The following is a 27,568-nucleotide window of genomic DNA, read 5'->3' as shown; positions in this document are numbered from 1 at the left end:
TGGTGATGTCATATTGAAGTGTTTTTTGCAAAATAAAATATCATTAAAAAAGAAAACCTGTTCTATATTTAATCTATTTATGATCTTAATGAAGATTTTAGAATTTCTCGTCCCTTGTTAAAATTCAAGTCGTTTAACAAAATTTTAATCATATTAAATTTTTATTAATTTTAAAAAAATTGTTGCAGAAGTTTTTAAAATATGTTGCGTAAACATGGTGTTTTGAAAAATATTTATCTTTTTGAAAACCCGCTTCCTACTACTAGCAGATATAAATAAAAATAAATAAAATCCCAAATTAAAGATTAAAAATTTAAAGAGACCTTATTACAACAAAATACCAAAATTAAATTACTTATTAATTAAAGGTCGAATATGAAGGCATGTACGGTTGTGTGGCCACCTCCGAGTCCCTCGCAGTGTTGATCCGTCTAAGATTGGGGATTACTTGCGTAGACAAACAGAAGGGTGAGTTTACGAAAACTCAGTGTGTAATCCCTTAATAAACAGACAATCAGTCATGCAGTAAGCAAATACAGTTTGGGCCCAAGCCCGTATCAGTAACAGTTCAGTTTCAGTTAGGGCCTTAGCCCATTACAGTATCAGTATCAGTGTGGGCCTTAGCCCATCTTAGTGCCAGTAACTGTACAGATATGCAATCACAAATCCTACCCAACCAGTCTCTACATTCCACTCTATCCAGCCCTACACTCTATGTGGGGATAAAATCAACCCACCCATCCCTACACTCCAAAATAGTACCGATTGCGACACTAAACAGTATTTGCAGCAGAGCTGCTAGTACAGTACACTTCCTCCAATCATAATAAACCCATCCCCATGCAACATATCATAATATCATACATGTATGCAATATATATAAAATGGCATGCTCAATTAGTTATACATCTCATAAGGGCATAATAGTAATTTCAGCACATAAGGGCATAACTGTCATTTTATCAATTTGGGGGTCTAGGTATACTTTCCGACCCAACAATAGGTCCACAGTCGTCTAGGGTGACCCGTGCAACCTTAACAGTCAAATAGTGAAAATAGGCGCAAAGCCCATAATGTGGGCCCATGTGGCCCTACACGCCCCTGCGGCCCACATAGCCTAGAAATGGCCCTGTCCATATGGATTACACAACCTAGCCCAACATTCTCTAGACATCCGTGTGGTTTACCCATGTGGGGCCCACATGCCCATGGGTCCCACACGGCCCATTTTGGCCCATCATGGCCCAATTCAGCCTCAAGCCATAAGATCGCTCATGGCTGACCTTAACGATCTTACACCCATGTTTAGGCGTTCGGATTACCACACGAGCAAGCGCACGCTCGTGTAGCGTCAACGGTCACCTATTTCGGGTTTTGTCAATTTACGATTATGGTAGTGTTGTTACACACCTGATTGTGAAAGTGCGCAACTAGCCGATGAGCACTCCAACCTATCATAAATTGAAGCTTCGGTTAATTGTCTAATAATTGAGTTGAAGCAAACCCTAACAAAACACTTATTCGAAAGATTACCTATCCCTCGCCTAGAATGGCTCTGACCAAGTTAAAAGAACTAAAGTCTCAGTTGCAAAAGTTCACCGATAGAGGATTTGCAAGACCAAGTTTCTCACCTTGGGGTGCTCCTATTCTGTTTGTGAGAACGTACATTGATTATCTGCAATTGAACAAAGTGACTATCAAGAATAAATATCCTCTACCCAGAATTGACGATTTGTTTGAACAATTGAAGGGGGCTATAGTGTTTTCAAAGATAGATCTAAGATAGGGATATTATCAGTTGAGAGTAAAAAATTCAGACATTCCAAAAAACTGCTTTTGAAACGAGGTATGGACACTATAAGTTTTTAGTTATACCTTCTGGATTAATGAATGCACCTACTATTTTTATGGATTTGATGAGCAAAATTTTTAGACCGTATTTAGATTGATTTTTTGTCATATTCATTGATGACATATTGATATATTCACGTGATGAAGCTGAGCATGCTCAACATTTGAGAATAGTGCTACAGACTTTACGTGATAAGTAATTGTATGCGAAGTTTAGCAAATGTGAATTCTGGTTTACGAGAAGTTGGGATTCTGGGACATATTGTGTCAGTATTTGGTATCCGAGTTGATCCAAGAAAAATTTTAGCTATCTTAGATTGGAAGCCTCCGAGAAATGTTTCTAAAGTTCGCAATTTTTTAGGACTTGCTGGATATTGTAGACGATTCGTAAAAGGCTTTTTGATGATTGTGACTTTGTTGTCGAAATTGCTTTAGAAAGATGTGTAATTTGAATAGTCTGAAAAGTGTCAAAAAAGCTTTGATCAGTTGAAAGCCATATTGACAGAAGCCCCGGTGTTAGTACAACCAGAATCGGGTAAAGAACTTGTGATCTACAGTAATGCTTCATTGACCGGCCTGGGTTATGTTTTGATCCAGGAAGGAAAAGTCATAGCCTATGCCTCAAGACAGTTAAAGCTGCACGACAAGAATTATCCTACGTACGATCTTGAATTAGCTGCGATTGTGTTAGCTTTGAAGATTTGGCGCTATTATTTGTTTGGTGAGAAATGTCACATTTATTTTGATCACAAAAGCTTAAAATATTTGATGACTCAGAAACATCTGAATCTACGACAACGAAGATGGTTCGAGTTGCTAAAAGATTATGAGCTTGTTATTGATTACCATCTGGGAAAGGCCAATGTTGTTGCTGATGCTCTAAGTAGAAAATCTTTGTTTGCTCTGCGTGCGATGAATACTCATTTAGTTCTATCTGATGATGGTTCGATTTTAGCAGAATTGAAAACGAGACCATTGTTTTTACAATAGATTATTAAAGCTCAGAAAGTTGATAATGAGATAAAATCAAAACGAGCTCAGTGTAATCTGGATTCTGAAGCTAAATATCGAATTGATAATGATGATTGTTTGAGATTCTGAGGTCAGATTTGTATTTCGAGAAATTCAGAGTTGATTCAGATGATTTTGAATGAAGCTTACAACAGTTGTTTATCTATATATCCGGGTAGTACGAAAATGTATAATGATTTGAGACATCATTACTAGTGATCTGGAATGAAAAGAGATATTTCTAACTTTTTTCTAAAATGTTTGATTTGTCAGCAAGTTAGAGCTGAACATCAGGTGCCATCTGGTTTGTTACAACCGATTCTAATTCTAGATTGGAAATGAGATAGAATAACGATGGATTTTGTTTCGGGTTTGTCATTATCTCTGAGAAAGAAAGCTGCGATTTGGGTTGTGGTTGATCGATTGATGAAATTAGCTCATTTTATTCCAGTACGATCTGATTACTCACTTGATAAGTTAGCTGAATTATGCATTTTTGATATTGTGAGATTGCACGGAGTGCCATTGTCTATTGCATCAGATAAAGATCTGAGATTTACTTCACGATTTTGGAAAAAACTACAAGAGGCTTTAAGTATGAAATTACACTTTAGTACTGCTTTTCACCCACAAACGATGGTCAATCCGAGTGGATTATTCAGACTCTCGAGGATATGTTGAGATGTTGCATTCTTAAATTTGAAGGTACGTGGGAATAGTATTTGCCATTGAGTGATTTTACTTATAATAATAGTTTTCAATCTAGTATTAAAATGGCACCGTACAAAGCCTTATATGGTAGAAAATGTCACAAGGCATTGTATTGGTCAGAGCTCAGCGAGAATAAGATTCACGGGGTTGACTTGATAAAGGAGACTGAACAAAAAGTAAAAAGAATTCGAGAAAGTCTGAAAGCAGCTTCTGATCGTCAGAAATCATATTCAGATTTGAAATGAAAAGACATTGAATTTGAGATCGGTGACAAAGTATTTCTGAAAGTGTCTCCGTGGAAGAAAGTACTTCGGTTTGGACATAAAGGCAAATTGAGTCCGAGATTCATCAGGCTGTACGAGATTATCGACTGTATTAGGCTGGTTGCTTATAGATTGTTGTTGCCACTGGAATTGGAAAAGATTCACAATGTATTTGACGTATCAATGCTTCGAGGATACAGATCCGATCCCTCGCATGTAATTTCCCCATCTGAGATAGAAATTCAGTTTGATATGACTTATGAAGAGAAACCGATCCATATTTTAGCTCGCGAGGTTAAAGAACCACAAAATAAGAAAATTCTGTTAGTAAAAGTATTATGGCAACGACACAGTGCAGAAGAGGCTATGTGGGAGCCTGAAGATGCTATGAGATAGCAATATCTGAATCTGTTCATCGGTAAGATTTTCGGGAAAGAAAATCCTTGAGGGGGAGAGTTGTAACCCTAGTCAGAATAGTGGTTTCGGGACCACAAATCTGAGTTAAAAAAATATATTATTATTATTTTATATGCTTATAATATGTGCATTGATATTTGTGAAAATTTCATGATTTGATTTGACCATTTGAGTGCTTAAATTGCAAAAAGGACTTAATCACGTAAGATGTAAAAATGGTCTTCTATTTGGTAGAGTGCAGAATTTAAGTGTCTTATTAAATATGAGGTCCTTAAGATGTAAATGGACCATTGGAATTATGCATGGAGAAAATTAGACATGAGTTGGTGGATTTTAAATGAAATGAAAAAAGGTAAATTAGTAAATTATGTATTAATGTTAATATAATTAAAACCAAAGTTGAATTTTAGCTTATTTTCTATCTTGTTTGCCGATTATATCAAAAGAAAAGGAAAGAAAAACTCAAGCTAGGGTTCAGCTAAGGAATTTGATGATTAAGGTATGGTTTTTACTCAGTTTTTGATAATTTCTACGTTTTTGTGATCGTTGCTTAGTAATCTATCAAGCCCATGTTTCAATTTCTAATTTTGATGATAAATTTAAATTATGCCATTGATGAAATTGTGAGTTTATGAAGTTTGATAATAGAAAATGAAAGATATGTGCTAGATTACTATGTTTTGTATTAGGATTTTTGATGAATTTGAGTATTTTGGGTTAAATTGTGAAAATGAGAAATTGAGGGACTAAAATTTAAAATAAATGAAATATATGGGCTTATATGAGCCAAGTGAAAATTCAACTAATCATGTGTAAAAGAAAATTTTGTGTATTTTGAGATTTTATGAATTAGGGACTAAAGTGTGAAAATGTGAAAATGTGAGGGCTAATTTGTAAAATGTCCTAACTATATGTTTTTGGATTCAATCGAACGATTTAGTGAATAAAAGAGTTAAATTTGAATTTGTATAGATCAAGAACCAAAGAAAGTAGATTTAGATCGGGGAAAGTCGAAAATCTTCGAGTAGTCAATTAGCCATTCGTTTCCATTCATTTTCATACGAGGTAAGTCTATATACAAATAAATGTGTTTAAGTTGATTAATTTATGATAATATGTGTTTGAATTGGGATGGATGAATATGGAAGATGAATGTGTAAAATTCGAGAAAGTTTCAATAATGCAACGACGTTCGAAAAGTCCCATACGAACCATAGGAATAGTTAGGATACATATGTCATGACATAGGATTTCTGATCTGTATTTCATGTAAGACCATGTCTGGGACATTGGCATCGATTTGACATTTATGTGTAAGACCATGTCTGGGACATCGACATCATATTTGATTCCAAGTAAGACATGTCTAGGACAATGGCATCGATATTTGATTACATGTAAGACCACGTCTGCGACGTTGGCATTGTACGAGCTTTTCGAGGTATCCGAGTATCCTTAATGATTCCGAACGGTTCAATGGATATTCTGAGAAATGGATAATTATATGAATGTATATCAAATTCAGGTACGTATGAACTGTATATGGAATTTGATAATGAAAGGTGAGTATGAATATGATCCATTAATATGTGAATTACATGGAAATGTGATGCACTTATAAGTATGTGTTTATGAACAATTGAGTTAAATGAGAAATATGAACTTGCTATTGAGTTATGTTATGATTCACATGAATGAAATAATTTATAATTGTTATATGTGATAAGTTTATTTGTATATGGCTTACTATGCTTTTGACAGCTTACTTTGTGTGTGTTTGCAACTGTTTTATAGATTATCGAAGCTATTGGAAGCTCGGGGATCATCGGGGATCATCACCATACTATCAAACCCTATTTTGGTACCTTTTGAAAATGTAAATATTGGACTATGGCATGTATAGGCTAGAAGAATTTGAATATATTTGGTAATGTGTATATCTAGCCATCTGGTATGGCTTGGTTTTGGTTATGTTTGTAAATGACTTTCGAGTATAAGTTATGTGATGTAATATGGTCATTATAATGTGTTCATGAATGGCTAATAGAATGGGTCATTTTTGTAAGTTGTCGTATGTGCCTATTTTGGAAATTGGTAATATTTTGGCATGTGATTGAATGAAGTAAATTGAGATTATGAATCATATGTTTTGGTATGACTTTGGCTTATGATTTGGTATGTTTTTTTTTTGGATTATAAGTATGAGATTGGTTGTTTTTGATATGGCATGAATGGAGTATGTTTTGGTTATGAATTGGTTGAAAATTTGATCTGAAATGTTTTGGTTTTGATGCTCATAGGGAGGACCCTTAAGGGGTGGCATGTTGGCCTTGTAAATGGCCTAATTTTGCCCACACGGCCAGGGACACGGGCGTGTGTCTCAGTCGTGTTACTCAAGGGCCATTTCGAAATGAGCCTGAGCGGACCACACAATCGCGCACACATGGGCATGTGCTAGGCCGTGTGGCCAAGTCAGTTTCGAGCACAGGCTAGACACCTAAGCGTGTGACTGGCCGTGTGACCCAAGTTAGTAGCCTCCCTAATTTTTACATGGCCTGGCATACGGGCGTGTCTTGTGGCCGTGTGGACAAGTCAGTATGTATACCTTATTTTGCCACGGCTTAGACACACAGGCGTGTGACCTCTATAACTTAGAAAATTGTTAAGTTTTGGAAAAATTTTGTATGTGATCGGTTTAGTCCCGACCTATTCCTAATTCATGTTTAAGGTCTCGTTGACCTAAGAAAGGGACTTTATGTTGATGTTTGACTATGATGCTATGATGTTTGTGAAATGAATACGAAATGTTCTGATATGTCCGATAATGTCAGGTGTTACATCAGTCACTTCTTTACAAACTTGGATATCTCTTTTTACATTATTGGCCACAAAAAAAAAACTCTTCAGATATTTATACATCTTCACACTTCCAAGATGAAAAGAATAGGGTTACTAATGAGCTTCTTTAATAATTTCCTTTCTTTGGCTTTCTTCATTGGGAAATATAGTCTTCGTATGAAGCATAACTCTCCTTCTTTACTTAGGTTGAAATTATTAGCATCCCCAGACTTAAGGCGCTCCATTTATTTCATTACATCGTGTGTCCTTCACTTAAGTTTCCATAATTTACGGGTCGTGTCCTTAACTCGGTGAAAATTGACCCACCTTTCTCCAAACATACTATTCCTACCAGAGAAGCCAAAGTTGATAGAATCTTTCAACTTAAAGCATCAGCAACCACATAAGCTTTACTAGATGATATTCGATGGTTAAGTCATAAACATTTAACAACTTGATCTATCTTTGTTGTCATAGGTTCAGCTCCTTCTGAGAGAGCAATTACTTTAGGCTCTTATAGTTAGAGAATATACAACATTTCTCCCCAAAGAGATAATGCCTCTAAATCTTTAGGGCTAGCACTACACCTACTAACTCCAAGCCATGTGTAACAACCCATTTTTTAGTGAAATAGAAACAGTGGTTCCGGGACAACAAATCCGACCCAAAAATAAAATTTATTTTTATTTTATTAGATGGTCCGTATTATGATAGACATGTCGTGTGAAAATTTTGATCTGAAAATTTTATCGATTAAGTGTTTAATTATAAGAAGGACTAAATCACATAAAATGTGAAAGTTGAATTCTAGTAGCTATACGAATTAAATAGATATGGAATTCAAGACTAGAGGTCCTTATATGGTAATTAGACAATTAAAGAAAAGTATGTAGATTTTTGGTGACTCGTCCATGGAAAAATTAGAAAAGAATAGGGACTAAATTGGAAATTAAAATAATTAATTAATTAAAAGATGATAAAAAGAAAATATCATCTTATTTTGTCACCTTCAACCCCAAAATTTATATAGAAACCCTAGGAGAGAGAGAAGAAACTTTCAAGGCTTAATTGGGTAAGTTTCCTTGTCTCGTTTTTAGTAATTTTGATATTTTTGAAATTGGGATAGCTTAAAATATCTATTTGGGGGATTAATTTGAAAAGTTATCAAAGTATAGAAAATGGGTCATGGATGCATATGCTGAAAATTAGGAATTTATGGTAGAAAATGAAAGGTTGTTGATAGATAAACAACTTTTACAAAGTAATTTTTGATGAAAACATGATTTAGGGACTAAAATGTAAACTTGTGAAATTGAAGAAAAATTCTGAATTTTTATGAATACATGTGCTGTAAATTTGTAATGGGATTTTGGTTAGGCTTCGAATAGGGAGTAAATTGCACAAGTTTCATTTTCCGAGCCTAGAGACAACCAAAATTTATGAAAATGTTAGGGGTAAAATGGTAATTTTGCCTAGGATGTAAATTGAGTCCGAATAAAAATAAAATATGTGAAATTGACGATTAAAGCTATTTATATAGATCCGAACAACACAAATTCACGGTTGGATCGAGGAAAACAAAATGTTTCGAATTAGTAGATTTTATACGGGAACAAGTGTCGATGTAAGTTCATGTAACTTAATCAAACATGTAAATATGTTAAATTATAACTCCCCAAAATTGGGCCTAGAAGTATTGGACCTTGAGCATAGGAGCGGTTAGGTGACTACTCATAAATATTTTAGTTAAGCAAGAAAGTGACACAAAATTTCATGCTTGCTGTGATGGCTAAGTGATTTGGGTGTGTTTGGAAGTGTTGGAGAAGCCTGGGTTCAAGTCTTGGCTTTTGCAAAAATTTTTAGTTTTTCCCCTTAAGTGAACCTTGGCTTTAGCTAGTAGGCCTTATAAATATTTTTGGTTAAAATGTGTCACAAAAAGAACTTGTGGTGCAGTGGTAGATGGCGTGTAGAGTTCTCTTGATGTCTAAGGTTCAAGTCATGGCAAGGTAAGAAGAGTATTTATTTTGCTCTCTTACCATGTGAGAAGCAGAGGTTGATTAAAACTCTGTTGAGGGAAGTTTGAACTGGTCAAGGAGTGGATTATGGAGAAAATCATGGAGGAGATAAAGAAGGATTTTTAGGAGGAGATTGTGGAGAAAATCAAGGGAGGTGGAGGTGTGTGACAAGAGTGTGCCGATTTTGGACAGTAAAGCACTCAGGAATTTTGGTTTGGAGAAGTGAGTTTTTTTGGGGGGGTTTGTAACATTTTGGGATTCTTCTTTTGTTCTCTAGACGCCGATTAGTGCAAAAAGAGTTTCTGATAGTGCTTTTTCCCCTTTACTGGTTTAGGTTGTACATTTTTCTTCAAGTTTCTCGACTCTCATCTTTTTGCCTTTTCTATTCTCCTCTTTCTACAACTATTTCTTTTTCTTTCTCTTTAAACTGAATACATACTTCCTCCCTTACTCAAACTTTATCATTTTTTTATAGCCTGGAGACGGTGGCAGATTTAATTATTCTTCTTCTTCTTCCTTTCTCAATTACTTTCTCTCTGGACCGACCCTCTCAACATTTTCGGTTTTGACAAGTTTTTTCTCTTGGCCGATTATTGTTTGGTTCCTCTGTTAAAGCAATTCTTCTCCCTTCCTTTTCTTTAGGCTGTCGTTTTACCTGGGATTGCTGCCGGAAGTTGGGGATTATTGCTAAGTGCAGAACGCTCCATTGTTCTCTATTTTTGCCGATATTCCATCGTACTTTTACCCCCACTGTGCCAAAATTTCTTTTTTACCTTCTCTATTGACTTTGAATTATATTCGGTTCTACGTTTTGCGACTTCGATGAGTATGTGTTTCGCTAAGGATCAATTATTTTCATAAATATATGTTAATAGAAGGTTCGATTCGTTTGCAAATTTTAATCAAGGAGTGGGTAATTGCTCTTGATCAACAGTTAGGTGCAAATATTCTTTGGCTCAAGCAAGGTAGGTGGTTGTGGTTGAAGTGATTAAGTATATTGATTAAGGCTGGTTGTATTCCTTTTGACATACGATTAATCGTGTGTTGTGAATGAATATAGGCTTTGGTAGTCGAGGTCTATTCGCTCGTTTCGTAAACCAGGTGTGTACATACACCACCTTAACTCTAGATCAGCAAATCTCAAAATGCCAAAAAGTCAAAAGAACGGTAACGGTTACTACACGAGCGCGCGAACGCACGTGTGGAAAAAAATCTAATGCGATAGTAGAGGCCACCATGAGCAAACTCATGGGCTGTGGCCGTAATGGGACACGTTGGGCCGAGTTGGGCCGTAGGCCCTAGATGTGTAAAACTCACCAATAGGTGGGAAAACGTTGGACCAGCAAGTCACTCACATGGCCTGAATCGAAATCGGGATTGGTGGGCCAATGGGTCTTGTGGGCCTATGGGCCTGCTTAAATGGGATTTGGGCCCAATCATACTGTTGGTTTGCTAAAGGTTGCACGGGTCGTGTGAGATGACTTTGAACCTACCGATGGGTCAGTAAGTGTACTTAGACCCTGATTTTTGAAATGAGCATTATGCCCTCGAAGGGAAAAATGACTAAAATGGCCCTACGTGTTATATGATTGTTAGTGTATTCCATGTATGATATGTTTGCATTGATGTGATATTATGCTACATGGGGGATGGGATCATTGATTTGGAGGAAGTATATGTTTTGTTAGGGTCGCATGGTCGCTTGACGACTGTGGATCCACCATCGGCTTAAAGCCATTATGTGATTGGTAATTCTGCTGCGAAATTGGTTACTGTCGCAACCGGTGCTACATCAGAAGTGTAGGGATGGGTGGGTCGATTAAATCCTCACAGGAGTGTAGGGTTGGATGGGATTCAGAGTGAAGGGTTGGTTGGGTATTTGTGCATTGCATAATATGATTCTGATTGGGACATGGGCTCAGGCCCAACTGAGGCTACTATAGGCTAAGGCCCAAGTGCCACCGTTATTGTAATGGGCTTAGGCCTAAATTGATGTGATGCATGCTTTATGATCGATGAGGGTTGTACACACTGAGTTTTCGTAAACTCACCCCCCCGTTTTAAAATTTTCAGGTAATCCTCAGTAGGAGGTTCGACGTATGGGAGGACTCAGAGGTGGCCACACTACGAACAGCTTTAAATATTCGTATTTTCTTTTACATTACTTAAATTACTTTCTCTTTGGGTTTTTGATGTAATAAGGCCTTTTCTCTAATTTCTAGCTTTTAATTTGGGGGTTTTAAACTATTATGATTTATTTTTGTTAAAGGTAGAGTTCGGTTTTCCAAAATGATAGCTATTTTCAAAACATCACATTTTCGCAACATTGTTGAAATGCTTCCGCAACAAACATGTTTTTAAAAGTAAGGCTAGTTTAAAATGGTTAATAAATAATTAAGTTGACTTTAGAATTAAACAAAGGGGGTTTCCCCTTTCAAGTGAGATTTATTAATAAGAAAAAGTTTTTTCAAAAAAGCATTTTAATGAGACACACTAGATTCGGCCATAACATCTAGGCGGGGTTTGGGGTGTTACATAAATTGACTGTTGTGTTTGTATGGAATGTGACTTACATTGATATAAATTAATTGAATGTTATAATGAAAAATATAATACATCTTGAAATGGTGAAAAAAAGGGATTAATACTCGATTGAATATTGGATTCCGATGATTATATGCGCTTTCCCAAAACGAATAAGGTTTTTCATTTGTTGCAGACGGGATTTAGCTCAGACAAGTAATCCTATTGACCTTGTTATAAAAAAGATTTAGCACAGATGGGTTATCTTGATATAATACCTCTCGAGTTCATGTTACGATTAGGGTTTAGCCTAGACTGGTAATCCTAATTGACCTCTTCTGAGCATACATTATATAAAGGATTTAGCCTGGACTGGTAATCCTATTATACGATATGTGGCTCGAGAGTATGTTCCTTGAGAAAGTTCCCTAATGGGTACCCTCGAATAAGAATTAACGGATTATGGAACTGTACACCATGAGTGTATTACTTGAGCATCCATTGGAATTTCAATAATTCAACGGACATAAAACCCTTGACATGGTATCAGAATTATGAGATGAAATGATAATGACTTGAAAGAATATTGCATGATGAGCTCATCTATGTTTACTTGATTGTTATGAGGATTTTGGTGACTAACTTGTTTGATTGAATGCATGTGTTTGGGCAATATTGCTAATGGATGGTAAACATGATATTGTGTGCTTAGATTTAATAAACGGGATTGGTAAGTTTAGTTTCCGTCTTACGAACTTACTAAGCATGTAATGCTTACTCCGTTTTATTTTCTTTTTCCATATTTGATAGTGCTCGGAAGCTCACGAAGGTTGGAGATCATTGGAGCATCTTCACACTATCATCTAGCTTATTTTGGGTATACATAGTAAAATCATTTTGGTATAATGGCATGTATAGGACAACTTGGCCATTAGTGACATGTTAATGATCTTGTAATCTAGCCATTGGAATGGCTAGTAATGGTTATTTTGGTATGATTAAGTAGTATGATATGTTCATATGTGCTATGTTAAGTATGTGTGATCAAATGATATTAATGTCTAAGATAATCCAAGGTAAGTTTACACATATGCGTGTAATGGTATGCCATGATGAATGATGGAATTGTTTAATTTGAATGCTTGGAATGGTTGGTATTGGATGTGTGTTTCAAGTGCAAGTCTTGGGTGAAATTTTGGGTTAGAAATGAAGCTAGAAATGGCTATATTTTGTCAATGCATTTGTCTAGACCGTGTGTGACACACGGCTTGGTAACATGGGCATGTGGTTAGGCCGTGTGTCCCCTACACCTTAATTTTGAGAAATAGAATGCTCAAAATTGAGCACACGGGTAGAGACACGGACGTGTGTCTTAGCCGTGTGTGCTACATGACCTAGAACATGGGCGTATGTCTTGGCTGTGTGAAAACTGCACAAAATTTTGAATTGAATTAATTAACCACACGGGCGTGTGGCATGGCCATGTGCTTAAGTCAGATAGTTACACGGGGTCGAACACGGCCTCCAGTATGGGCGTGTCCTAAGGTCACACGGCCATATCCCTTGGACCAGACGGGCGTGTGAGCCCTGCACCTTGGAAAAATTTTAAAAAGTCGCGAAAAATTCTTAGAGTTCCCGATTAAGTCCTAACTTCATTCTAATGCTTGTATTGGGTCTTGAGGGTCCAATCAAGGGACGTTTTGAATGTTCTCAGCTAATGAATAGTAATTTATTTGACAGATGTTCTGAAAGTTCTAGCAATATTCTAAAACCCTATTTTGACGACATATATGGATTAGGGGTGTTATATTTAGTAGTATTTGAGCTACAGTTTAGTTGATTCTCGGATTTGACATAGTGAACACGAGTTTAGCTATATATGCCATTACATAAATTGTGATAGTGTGATGACTCCTGATCATTTTAAATGTGTTTTTCATATATTAATGTCATTCAACCAAGCTAGAGCTGAATTCGAAGAAGTTGAGAGCAATGCTTCAGTTTTGGTTTAAAGAGTTGCGTCTGCGTCTGCGTCTGGTTGTGAAAGGCCTGTGTCTGAGGGTTGAAGTGATGAGGAAAAACAAACATTCTTTCAAATGATGAACGAATGGTTTACACAATACCTAATAACAAACCCTATTGTACAACGACCTCCCCCACCTATTCCTCAACAGATTTCTGAGGTACCACAGGGTGCTGAACCTGTTAGTATTGGTAAGCCTCCGATAGATAAAATCATCAAGCATGGGGCGAAAGAATTTAGAGCTACCACGGATGATGATCCAGAAGAGGCTGAGTTTTGGTTAAAAATTACTATCCAGGTTTTTGATGAATTATCCTGCACACCTGCAGAATTTCTGAAATGTGCAATATCCCTACTGAATGATACATCTTACCATTGGTGGAATACCATAACTTAAATTGTACCGAGGGAGAACGTTACATGGGAATTCTTCCAGGCCGAATTCAGAAAGAAATATGTTAGCTAGAGATTCATGGATCAGAACAAGAAAGACTTTTTAGAACTCAAACAGTGAAACATGACCGTATCCGAATATGAAGGAGAATTTGTTCGGGTGAGTAGATATTCTAGAGAATGGGTTCTAACCGAGGAAAAAATGTGAAAATGCTTTGAAGAGGGTTTAAATGAAGATATCAAGTTATTGGTTGGAATTCTTGAAATAAGGAAATTTGTTGTGTTAGCCGATCCAACCCATAAAGCTGAGTAATTGAGCAAAGAAAAGAAACAAGCTGAAAGAGAGGCTCGGGTTTCTAGAAAAAGAAGTATGAGTAAGTCACAATCGTTTGCTTCTAAGAAATTAAAGAAGTATTATGATCGGGTGACCACCTCTACAGGATATTCTAGAAGAAAGTGGGGCTTTCAACGTTCTAACCCGAGGTCTTCATCTCCATCTGTGACTAGTGTGGGTTGTGTTTGTAATCCCAAACTAAAATGTAAACATTGTAACAAATTTCATCATGAGGAATGTTGGTCTAGAAGTGGAGCTTGTTTTGGATGTGGCTCACTTGACCATTTTCTCAGAGATTGTCCAAGAAGAGTTGAAAAAGAGTTAGAACCAGCTCCAAAGCCTTGTAATCCTGCCTCAAGAGGCAGACTACCCCGTCACCCCGACAATGTTGGTGGTAGTCGAGGTACTACCAAGGATACAACAGTTAGATTGGAGGCACGATGCTCTTTGTGCTAGAGAAGATGCCTTACACCAGATGTCATTACTAGTACATTTTCTTTACTTGATAGTAATATTACTGTATTGATAGATCCTAGTTCCATACATTCATACATATGCACGAACTTAGTGACTGTTAAAAATTTACCTGTTGAATTTATTCAATTTGTGGTTAAAGTTTCAAACCCCCTGGGCCAGTGTGTTATGGTGGATAAAGTTTGTAAGAACTATCTATTGATGGTAAAAGGTTATTGCTTTTCGGCTAACTTGATGTTATTGCCATTTAATGAATTTCATGTAGTTTTGGGAATGGATTGGTTACCCCAATATGATGTTGTGCTGAATTGTAAGTAGAAATATATTGTATTGAAATGTGAGAGTGGTGAATTACTTCATGTTGAATCTGATAAACTGGATGGATTACCTAATGTGATTTCAGCAATATCAGCACAAAAATATGTTTGAAAGGGTTATGATGCACCAGTTCTATTTGTAAAGAAGAAGGATGGACCGTTGAGGCTGTGTATTGATTACAGACAGCTCAACAAAGTTACAATAAAGAACAAGTATCCTTTGCCTCGTATTGATGACCTGTTTGACCAGTTAAAATATGCCACTATATTTTCCAAGATTGACCCCGTTATGGTTACTATCAACTACGGGTAAAAGATTCAGATGTGCCAAAGACAACTTTTAGAACCTAGTACAAACACTATGAGCTTCTTGTGATACCATCTGGCTTCACAAATGCACCTGCAGTGTTTATGGATCTGATGAATGAAAATTTCAGCCTGTATTTGGATAGGTTTGTGGTGGTATTTATAGATGATATTTTGGTTTACTCTCGAGATGAAAATGAACATGTTGAGCATTTGAGAATAGTGTTGCAAACGCTGCGAGAGAAATAATTGTATGCCAAATTTAGTAAATGTGAATTTTGGCTACGGAAAGTTAATTTTCTTGGGCATATAGTATCTGCTAAAGGTGTCAAGTAGACCCGAATAAAATTTTAGCCATTGTTAATTGGGAGCTATCAAGGAATGTGTCAAAAGTCCGAAGCTTTCTGGGACTAGCTGGTTATTAAATGAGGTTTGTAAAATGTTTTTCAATGATAGCTTCCCTGATGACCCATTTGATGCAAAAAGATGTAAATTTTGAGTGGAATGATAAATGCCAACAGAGTTTTGACAGATTAAAAGCTTTATTGATAGAAGCACCAATGTTAGTTCAGCTAGAATTGTGTAAGGAATTTATAGTTTACAGTGATGCGTCATTGCATGGTTTAGGTTGTGTTTTGATGCAAGAAGGTAAAGTGGTAGCCTACGCTTCAAGACAGCTAAAGCCACATGAAAAGACTACCCGACACATGATCTTGAATTGGCAGCCATAGTGTTTCACTAAAAATTTGGCGGCATTATTTGTTTGGTGAAAAATGTCATATATTAACTGATCATAAAAGTCTGAAATATTTGATGTCACAGAAGAATTTGAACTTGAGAGAGCTTCAATGGCTTGAATTACTGAAACATTATGATCTTGTTATTAACTACCATCCGGAAACAACCAACATAGTGGCAGATGCTTTGAGCAGAAAATCTCTGTATATTTTGCCAGCAATGAACACCCGATTGTTGTTGTCTGATGATGGTCCAATCATAATTGAATTAAAAGCTAGACCAATATTTTTACAACAGATATCTGAAGCTCATAAAAATGATAGTAAGTTGCAAGCAAAATGGATATAGAGTGAATCGACTCCTGACTCAGAATTTCAGATCGAGACTGATGGTTGTTTGTTATTTAGAGGCAGAGTATGTGTACCGAAAAGCTCAAAACTAGTACAGAAGATTCTGATGGAAGCTCATGACGGTAACATCTCTATATATCCTGGTAGTAATAAAATGTATAATGATCTGAAAAAGATGTACTGGTGGTCGGAATGAAATGAGATATTTTTGAGTTTGTATCCAAATGTTTGATATGTCAGCAAGTAAAAACTGAACATCAGTTGCTTTTTGGATTATTACAGCCAGTTATGATACCAAAATGGAAATGAGAAAGAATTACTATGGACTTTGTATCGGGGTTACCCTTGTCTCCAAAGAAGAAAGATGCCATTTGGGTAATTGTTGATTGGTTGACTAAGTATGTACACTTTATTCCAGTACGTATGGATTTTTCCTTGGATAGATTGGTTGAATTATATGTTTCTGAGATTGTCAGATTGCATGGAGTGCCTGTCTCCATTATTTCAGATAGAGACCCTCAGTTAAGGAGCTCTGGGTACCCAGTTATGCTTTAGTACTATATTTCATCCCTAGACAGATGGCCAATCTGAGCGAGTAATATAGATCTTGGAACATATGCTTCGATGTTGTGTACTTGAGTTTGAAGGTAACTGGGAAAAGTATTTGCACTCGGTTGAATTTGCTTATAATAATAGTTATCAGTCTAGTATTAAAATGGCACTGTATGAAGCCTTGTATGGTCGCAAATGTAGAACTCCATCGTATTGTATAGAACTCAGTGAGAAAAAGTGACACGTTGACTTAGTTTGAGAGACTGTGGAAAAAAATGAAAGTAATTTGAGACAGTTTGAAAGCAGCCTCTGATCATCAAGAGTCTTATGCTTATCTGAAACGAAAAGAAAAAGAATTTCAAGTCAGTGACAAAGTATTCTTGAAATTATCACCTTGGAAGAAAGTTCTCCGGTTTGGTCACAAAGGAAAACTGAGTCCATGGTTCATTGGACAATATGAGATTACAGAAAGAATTGGACCGATTGCATATCGGTTAGCTTTACCACCAGAACTTGATTGGATTCGTAATGTTTTTTATGTGTCTATGTTATGGCGGTTTCGATCCGATCCTTCACATGTTATTTCTCCGATAGAGGTAGAGATTCAGCTTGATATGACATATAGTGAAGAACCAATCAAAATCTTAGCTCGGGAAACAAAAAAGTTATGGAATAAAAAGGTAGCCTTAGTAAAAGTTCTTTAGCAACAACACAGTATTGAAGAGGCTACTTGGGAACCAGAGGATACTATGAGGAAGCAATACCCAAATCTTTTTACTGGTAAGATTTGCAAGGACAAAAATCCCTAAATGGGGCAGAGTTGCAGCTCCCCTTATCCGTATTCAATGTCGGAACAGGATACGAGGCATTACCGGACTTACAAAGCAAGAAAACATACAAATCAAGTCATGAAATTGCATCCAAATTAAAACCATTTGTATTCAACCATAAAGTCCCTAAAACGACCCTACGAGACACAAAACATGCTTTGGGAGTGGTTCGGGACTAAATTGAGAACTTAGGGAATTTTTACAAAACTTAGAAAATTTTTGCTATGAATAGGCGTCACACGCCCGTGTAGGCAGGCCGTGTGGTCACACACGCATGTGTCCCTAACTTGTGTAACTCTCTGTTTTGCAAAGAAAAAACAAATTGAAGTCACACAGCCAAGTTACACGCCCATATGCTAGGCCATCTGGTTAATTTAATTTTCATAAAATAAGTGCAGGTTTCACACAGTTGGGATAAACGCCCATGCTTGAGGCTGTGTCCCTCATATGGCCGAGACACACGGCCGTGTTTCTGCCCATGTACTCAATTTTGAGCATTCTATTTCCCAAAATTAAGGTGCAGGGGACACAGGGCTGAAAAACATGCCTATGGGGTAGATCGTGTGTCACACACATCTTAGACACACGTCCGTGTGTCTACCCGTGTGGACAAAATAAAGGTTATTTACCAAGCCATTTGTCACCTTCATTTGTACATACACAACCACAATCTTATTGGCACAAACCATGTCATATTTAAGCAACCAAAACATCCACAAACAAGGCCAAATCATGTCATTTCATTTTCCACACTCAACATATTTACAACATCATATTTTTCCAAACCAAATCGTACCAAACTCGCATTCTACAAGTTCCAATATGGCTACGACTAACATACCAATAAGCAATCTTAACCATTCAACAACAAAACCATTAAGCCATATCCATCCATTTACCAAACATTTATAAACCGCATCACACAAGAGATAATTGCACATGCATGCATATATAAATATATATAAGTTTACAATCAATTCAACCAAATGAGCCAAGTTACATGGCCAAATACCATATCAAACTTTTGAAAATTATAAGCCAATACTTTTGGCCAAATTCATAATGACACATATAAGAAAATGACCAAGTCCCTATACATGCCATATTCTCAAAACATTTAAAATCATCGGTACCCAAAGTAACAGTTTGATAGTGTGAAGCAAACTCTGATAATCTCTAACCTGAGCTAGCTTGGTGACACTATAAAACATGGAAAATAAAATGGATAAGCTATATAGCTTAGTAAGCTTGTATGAAAGAAATAAGCAACCTTACCATACATTAACATTCAAGTAATATAACATAAGGCAATGTAACTTTTCATAATCTCATGCTCAAAAATCACTTCCGTCACAAACTTACCTTAAAATTGTCATTTCACGAATTAATAATCATAGGCTTTAAGTACATACCTGTACCATCTCGAAATAATTTTATCCACATTCTCATCTTTTCATACCCAATGAACCACTCAGAATAACAATATCGGATACTCGGAAAAAAAACTTACACATAAGGTGCCACATATGCAACCATTGCTACCTATATATCATAACACATATATATGCTCACTCTCGAGCCATTAAAGGGCTTCCTCACACAAGCTTTCAGTCAAGGCATAGCTACTCGGTGCTACTCACACAAGCTGTCAAGTAACCACAATGTATGCCAGTATACTTAGCCACCGGTAGGACGTACAAGACCAGGACTCGGATCACATAACATAAAACCCTAGTGACATGTCACTTGTATCCTAATCTATTCCTAAGGTTCGACTGGGATTTCTCGCTTGCCAAAACATTGTCGAACGTGTCTATAGAGTTCTTTATATCATGCATACAATATTAAAGCATTAAAAATACAGTAATAGTAAAGGTTATTTAACATATGAACTTACCTCGATTATAAAAATAACTAAAAGGATATATTCGTTAGTTACTTTGTTTTTCCCCTGATCTAGAATTAAACTTCGTTTTTCTTGATCTATAATACCATATTTAACTTATTTAATCATCACATTATTCAATTCAGCCCAAAAAACACATTATAGCAAAAATTACATTTTTGCCCCTACCTTTTCAACATTTTGTAATTGTCTCTAGGCTCGTAAAATGAATTTCATTCAATTTCTTCACAACCCAAGTCTAGCTGAATATTATTTATACTCATAACAGCCCACAATTTTCATTTATTCACTCTATTCTTGTAACACCCTGAATTTGGGCTTAGAAGTTTTGGGCCTTGAGCATGGGAGCGATTGAAAGCAGCTTATAATATTTTGTTGTGCGTGTAAATTTCTTTAATGAAGGGTTGTTTAGTGGTTAAGTGTGCTGAGAAGTGTTGGAGAAGTCCTGGGTTTCAAATCTGAACTCTAGCAAAAAAATTGGTTTAAGGTGAATCAAACCCTGGGTGTAGTAGGTAGGCCGTAAAAATATTATTGGGGAAATGATGCCACAAAAAGCCTTGTGGTCTAGTGGCAAAGTAGTGCCACATAAGAGGCAGGAAGGTGGCGTCATAGAGTTTGCAAGGAGGTCCAGGGTTCGAAACTCATGCAATCAAAGAGCATTTATTTTGCTATGTTGGGACGGCAAGAGTTGGTGTTGGTTTTAAACTCTGGTGATGGAGGGATCCCACATCGGGAAGCTAACATAAGAGTGGATGCGAAGCTGGCTTTAAATAGAGAGAACCATGAGGAGAGTAAAGGTACCTTTCTTGGCTGATCCCTTTCGCTTTATGGCATGCTCGTTTGGGTTGGGCGTCGACTAAGAGTGCTCGGAGCGCGGATTAACTCCAGTCTCCTATTAGGTATGTATTTCTCACTACTCTAGCTGTAGGATGGCTATTTCGGGCCGCGATGGGCCGAAAGGGGCCACATTGGCCCAATGGGCCTACGGGCCCAATTGGATAAGTTTTTTGATTGTGTAGTAAATATTGGACTAGGCTAGGTGAATCTCATATTTGTGGCTAGATTTGGGCTAAAAGGGCCACACGAGCTTGTGGGACCATTTAGGCTGAGAAGGGCTTTAGGCCCATTCGTATTGTTATCCCTATTTAGAATACTTTAGTTTACCAAATTACTGAAATACCCCGAGTTGTAAAATTACCAAAGTACTTTCGGTTTATAAAATTACCCAAATATCCTCGATTTGTAAAATTACCGAAATACCCTCAGTTTGCAAAATTATTGAAATACCCTCGACATGTAAAATTATCAAAGTACCCTCAAATTACAAAATTACTATTTTACCCTCGATTTATAAAATTACTATTTTACCCTCGATTTACAAAATTACGGTTTTACCCTCAATTTATAGAATTAGTGTTTTACCCTCGATTTATAAAATTATCATTTTACCCTCGATTTACAGAATTACCGTTTTACCTTCAATTTATAAAATTACCATTTTACCCCTAGGGTGTTAAATGATTGTTTTGCCCTTGTGGGCAAGTGACTGACTTGGACTGTGTGGTTGACGGATTTGATTGTGAATATATGTTGGTGATATGAATGACTTGGCTGTGACTGTTTGATTCAAATATGGGCATGATATTCTGATTCTATATGTTGTATGCCATGACATGAATATCTGTTGCATGGGATACGGGTTATATTGATGGAGGAAGCGTTCTGGCAGCCTCGCTGCAATCTGGTGGCCTCGCCACATATATCTGTTCTGGTGACCTCATCACAATATCTGGCAGCCTCGCTGCAATCTGGTGGCTTCGCCACATATTTATATATATCTATTCTGGTGGCCTAGCCACAATATCTGTATCTGGTGACTTCGTCACAATATCTGGCAGCCTCGTTGCAATTTCTGTGGTGTGTAGCGGTTGGGTGGGTCGAGTAGTCTCCCCACATGGTGTAAGGTTGGTACGGGGGTGTATACGACTGGATTGGGTTGGTATTGCATTCACATTCTAATTTTGATTCTGTTACTTGATACTGATTCTGATTCTGATTCTGTCACCTGATTCTGATTCTGATTCTCATTTTGATTCTGGTTCTGATAATGTTTCTTATTCTATAATGGGCTAAGGCCCATCTGGTACTGTCTGTTATAGTGGGCTAAGGCCCAATTGATACTGAAACTGTAAGTAAGGCTGGGGCCAGACTTTTAATTCTTTTATATGACTGACTATTCCTTTTTAGTAGGGGACTTCACACTGAGTTTTCGTAAACTCGCCCCGTTTATTAATCTTTCAGGTAATTTCCAGCCTTAGACGGATCGGAGCTGCGAGGGGCTCGGAGGAAGCCACACACACTGTTTATGTTATAGTTTTGATTATTACTTTTAAATGTTTTTATGTGGGTTGTAGTAAAGCCTTTGTAATTTTCTGGATTTCAAATTTGGAATTTTATTTATTGTTCTTATAATTGCTAGTATTGGAACACGGTTTTCCAAGGCAACTACTGTTGTTCAAAACATCACGTATCCGCAATTGTTTTTAAATTAAGCTTCCGCAACTACCAAGATTTTTACAAAGTTGTTAAGAATTTTATCCAGCTGAGGTTTTCTAACAATGTTTCAAAAGGGTATAAGTTTTTAATTATTAAGAAGGGTTTTTAATGGAAACACGGTTTTCAAAAAACACTTCAATGTGACACGCCAGATTCGAGCCAAACTTCCAGGCCAGGTTTGGGGTGTTACAATTCTACACATTTTATAGACTTTTACAAATAGGTCTCTATTTGACTTTTTATCGAAAATCACTTTACAAAAGTCGTTTAACAAACAAAGAACATGCATTTGCTACCATCAAACATGAAAATACAAGCATATTCAACGTGGGTCAGATTTTAGACTTTAATCCTTCTTCAAATTAGTCATTTGGAAAGGCTAGATTAGGTTAAAACAACTTCAAAAACATAGAAATCATTAAAAATGGGGCAAAAACGGACTTACAATCGAGCTTAAAAGTGGCCAAAACCCTAGCTATGGACTCCTTGTGAATTTCGGCTATGGGGGGATGAAAGTGAGAAGATGGACATCTTTTATTTAGTTAATTTTGTCCTTATTAGCCAAATTACTAAAATACCCTTAATGCATAACTTTGAAATTTCACCTAACCATGTCCATTTTTGTCCATCCTAAGGTATAATGGTCTAATTTCCATTTAAGGACCTCTAATTAAAAGTTCATAACAATTATACACCTTTAAATTTTAGAATTCATGTAACGCCCAGAAGTTCGGGCATAGAAGTTTTAGTTCTTGAGTGTAGGTGCAGTTAGGAGACTGCACATAAATATTTAGTTGTGCAAGAATGTGACACAAACGCATGTTTGTGTAATATCCTGAATTAGGGCTTAATCGGAATAGTGGTTTCGTGACCACAAATCCGAGATAGAAATAATTATTTTACAATGATTTTGAGGTTTATGATATAATTGCATGATTGTGTGAAAATTTTGTGATGAAATTCTATGCCTAAAGTGCTTAAATTGAAAGTAGGGACTAAATCGAATAAGTTGCAAAACTTGCATTCTAGAAGTTTTTAGTATGAAATTGTTTTGGAATATTAATGAGGAGGTCTTAAATAGAAATTTGACCAATTTTAAGTTCATGGACAAAATTAGGACATGGAAGGAATTTTTGGAAAGATTAGTAGTAAGGGTATTTTGGTCATTTAGTTATTAAAATGAATTAAAAACAAAATTAAAAGCCAATTTTTGTCCATCTTCTTCATTAGGCCGAAATTTCAAGGGTTCTCCATAGCTTGGGTTTGTTTCAAGCTTCCAAGCTCCATAGTAAGTGATTCCAAGCCCCGTTTTTAATGTTCTTTACGGTTTTGGAATCCCGGAAGCTCGATTAAGCTTATGCTCGCAATAATTCAACCTAGGGTTTATATTTGAAAAAATACCCATAGGTGAAATTTGTGTATTTTGATGTTTTATGATAGAATATGGGGTTTTAAATTATGTTAGACAACTTGTGCTGCTCGGTTTTTAGTGAAAACGAGTAAAAGGGCTTAATCGGCAAAAATACCTAATAGTCACAAGTATATGTTAGAGAGAGAATTTGATGTTGCCATAGAAGGGAAAAGTGATCAGCATGTTATAAAACATAAGAATAAGGAATAAAGTGTAATTCCCGAGCCTAGGGGAAAAAGTGTAATTATGCAAAAGTTTAGGGGCAAAAGTGTAATTTTTTTAAAGTTCGTATTAAATGCTGTTTGATGAATGTATGTATTAAATAAGATTAATTTGGTATTATAGATCAAGAAAAACGAGATTCAAGTCGTGATCGAGGAAAAGAAAAGATTGTGGACTAAATTGCAAAATCTTTATATTTTGGTACCAAGGTAAGTTCATGTGTAAATAATGTAGCATAAATGTTATTTTTAAGTTATTAATGTTAATTATATGATATGCTGATTTTTAATCGTGAAATATTATGCTTTGTGGTTAATGTTGAGTAATATGCAAATTATGTTTACTACTTGATAAATATGAATTGCTACCGAGTATCGGTTCCGATATTCCATGGAAGACGGCAAATGTGAGATCGAGGGAAAAAGCCCGTTTGAACCTTAGGAATAGATTAGGATACAAGTGACATGTCACTAGGATGGTTGAGCATCCAAACTCGTTGAGTTGAGTCCGAGTTCACTTATGGATGCAAATGTCTGAACTCGTTGAGTTGAGTCTGAGTTTGTGAAATGTAACTAGGCGTCCGAACTCGTTGAGTTGAGTCCGAGTTCACTTATGGATGCGAACACCCGAGCTCGTTGAGTTGAGTCCGAGTTCAATTAGGGGCGGGTTACATGATTTCTTGATTACATATGAGGCACTTATGTGCAAATTATCCGTGTATCCGAGTTGTATTCCGATGTGTTCAACGGGTAAAATTTCTAGTGAAATGGAAGAACACTTAAGATGCAAGCGACGTTTTGGTAAGTGTTATGAAATGGACACTTCGGACAGGTATGTTCTTAACCCTCAGGTTGAAAATAGATACAACAACGATAAGGTGGTAAGATGATGAATGATGTTTAGAAATGTGATATATGTTTTGGTGATACCATGCTAAAGTTGTTTGGTATATTTGTATTGTTATGTTACTTGTTATTTACATTTGAACTTACTAAGCATTTATGCTTACTCCTTCCTTTTCATTCACTGTAGTTTTGAACAAGCCGGCTCAGGAATTGGGACAGGTCGAAAGTTCGATACAGGGCCAAAGTGATTTCTAGATCCCTTGTTCTGACTTTAAAAATTTATAATAAATTTTACTAAAATAATTAGAAGTTGTTATTTATATTTACAGATTCCTTATTTAGTCTAGTTTTAATAGAAACAAACCTCATAGTCATTGAAATTTTGTATAGAGATATATCTGATTCGTAATACACAGAGTTTAGGGCAGTCGAACTCTGAAACAGGGGATGCTTTAATTAATAAACTGTACTAATTGGCCCAATAAAAAAATTCTAGAAAACAATTAGTAAATAGATATATGAGTCTAGATTCAGGGAAAATTTACGGATCTTGATTTCGAGTTTCTTAACTCGAGATATGATTTTTCTTGTAACTGTGACGCGAGTAGCTAGAAAGCTGTGAATGTAGAAACAAATGGTTTGAAGTTCTTAAATTGATAAATTATGTTCGGTAACCCCTCAAGCTCGACTCTGGTGATGGTCTCGGGTGTGGGGGCGTTACATTTAGTGGTATCAGAGCAGGTTTAGTAGGTTCTCGGACTACGTGTTGTATGTACGGATTTTGCTATACATGCCATATGTATGAATTGTGATAGTGTGACGACTTCTGACCTTTTTAAATGATTTTTATATAGTAAATAGATCCCGATCCAGCTGTGGCAGATGAAGTAGAGAGTAATGCGCCAGCTCCGGCTGAAGGGGCAGCGCCGACTGAAAACCCACCTCCTACTGTTGGTCAGGGAGGAGGAGAAAGGGATCGGGAAGCCTTTCTCCAAATGATGAGTGCATGGTACACTGAGTTCATTCGGACGAACCCAAATGTACGACCTCCCCCACCTCCCCCAATTCCACAACCTATGCCTGCAATGCCTCAAGGAGTGGATATGATAAAATTTCACAGAACCCCCGTTGATAGAATTCGTAAACAAAGGGCTGAAGAATTTAGAGCAAATATTGATGATGATGCAGAGAAAGCAGAGTTCTGGCTTGAAAATTCTATCCGGGTATTTGATGAATTATCTTGTACACCTGAAGAATGTTTGAAATGTGCTACATCTTTGTTGAGAGATTCAGCCTATAATTGGTGGAAGACTTTGATTTCGGTGGTACCGAAAGAGAGGGTAACCTGGGAATTCTTTTAAGAAGAGTTTCGGAAGAAATATATTAGTGAAAGATTTATTGATCAGAAATGTAAAGAGTTTCTTGAGTTGAAGCAAGGTAGTATGACAGTCTCAGAATATGAAAGAGAGTTTGTTCGATTGAGTAAGTATGCCAGGGAATATGTTCCTACCGAAGCCAAGATGTGCCGACGATTTGAAGACGGGCTCAACGAAGACATTAAAGTATTTGTCGGGATCCTTGAACTGAAAGAAATGGTAGTTCTAGTTGATCGAGCTTGTAAGGCTGAAGAACTACTTAAAGAGAAGAGAAAGGTAGAGGCTGAGACACGAAATTGGAAGAAAAGGCTAATGAGTAAGGCACCTTCACAACAAACCGGAAAGTCAAGAAATATGAATCCTCGTTCCTAAGTTTCAGCTGGGCAATCATATGGAAATTTTAAGAAGCGGAATGTGGGTCCTAAATCTCAGAATACTTCTGCAGCCAGTGTAGGGAACTCGAGATTTGTTAAACCCGAGTGCCAGCGGTGTGGTAGAAATCATTTTGGTCCGTGCAGAGCAAATGAATGTTTTCGATGTGGTTCTCCGGATCATTTTATTAGAGACTGCCCAGAGAGAGCTGAGAAAGAAAAATTTCAGAGTGTAAAAACTAGTGGTGCAAACTCGAGGGGAAGGTATCCGAGAAAAGCTGGAAGTGAAACAAGTAGTAAGAATGTAGCCAGAGATGCAGCAGTTAGATCTGAGGGAAGAGCTCCGGCTAGAACTTATGCTATTAAAGCGCGTGAAGATGCTTCCTCACCCGATGTGATTGCCGGTACATTTCCTCTTTATGATATTAATGTTATTGCTTTGATTGATCCTGGTTCTACTCATTCATACGTATGCATTAAACTGGTGTCTAGTATGAATATACCTGTTGAGAACACAGAATTTATGATTAGAGTGTCGAACCCGTTAGGCAAATGCGTGATAGTTGATAATGTAAGCAAGAAATGCCCTTTAATGATTCGGGGTCATTACTTTCCGGCCGACTTGATGTTGTTGCCGTTTGATGAATTTGATGTTATTTTGGGTATGGATTGGTTGACATTGCATGATGCTATAATAAATTGCAAAGAAAAGGTTATAGAATTAAAGTGTGAAAGTGGTGAAATTCTGCGGGTTGAGCCAGACAAATCAGAGGCATTATCTAGTATGATTTCTTCGATGTCTTATGTAATTTATACAAAAGAAGTTGAAAAGAAAGTTGAATCAGTGCCGGTTGTGTGTGAATTTGCGGACGTATTTCCAGAAGAATTGTCGGGTTTGCCTCCAGTCAGGGAAGTAGAATTTGGTATTGATTTAA

This window comes from Gossypium hirsutum, chromosome A01 (assembly GCF_007990345.1).
Source record: "Gossypium hirsutum isolate 1008001.06 chromosome A01, Gossypium_hirsutum_v2.1, whole genome shotgun sequence".
NCBI classification, from domain to species: Eukaryota; Viridiplantae; Streptophyta; class Magnoliopsida; order Malvales; family Malvaceae; genus Gossypium; species Gossypium hirsutum.
This window is presented reverse-complemented; position numbering follows the sequence as displayed.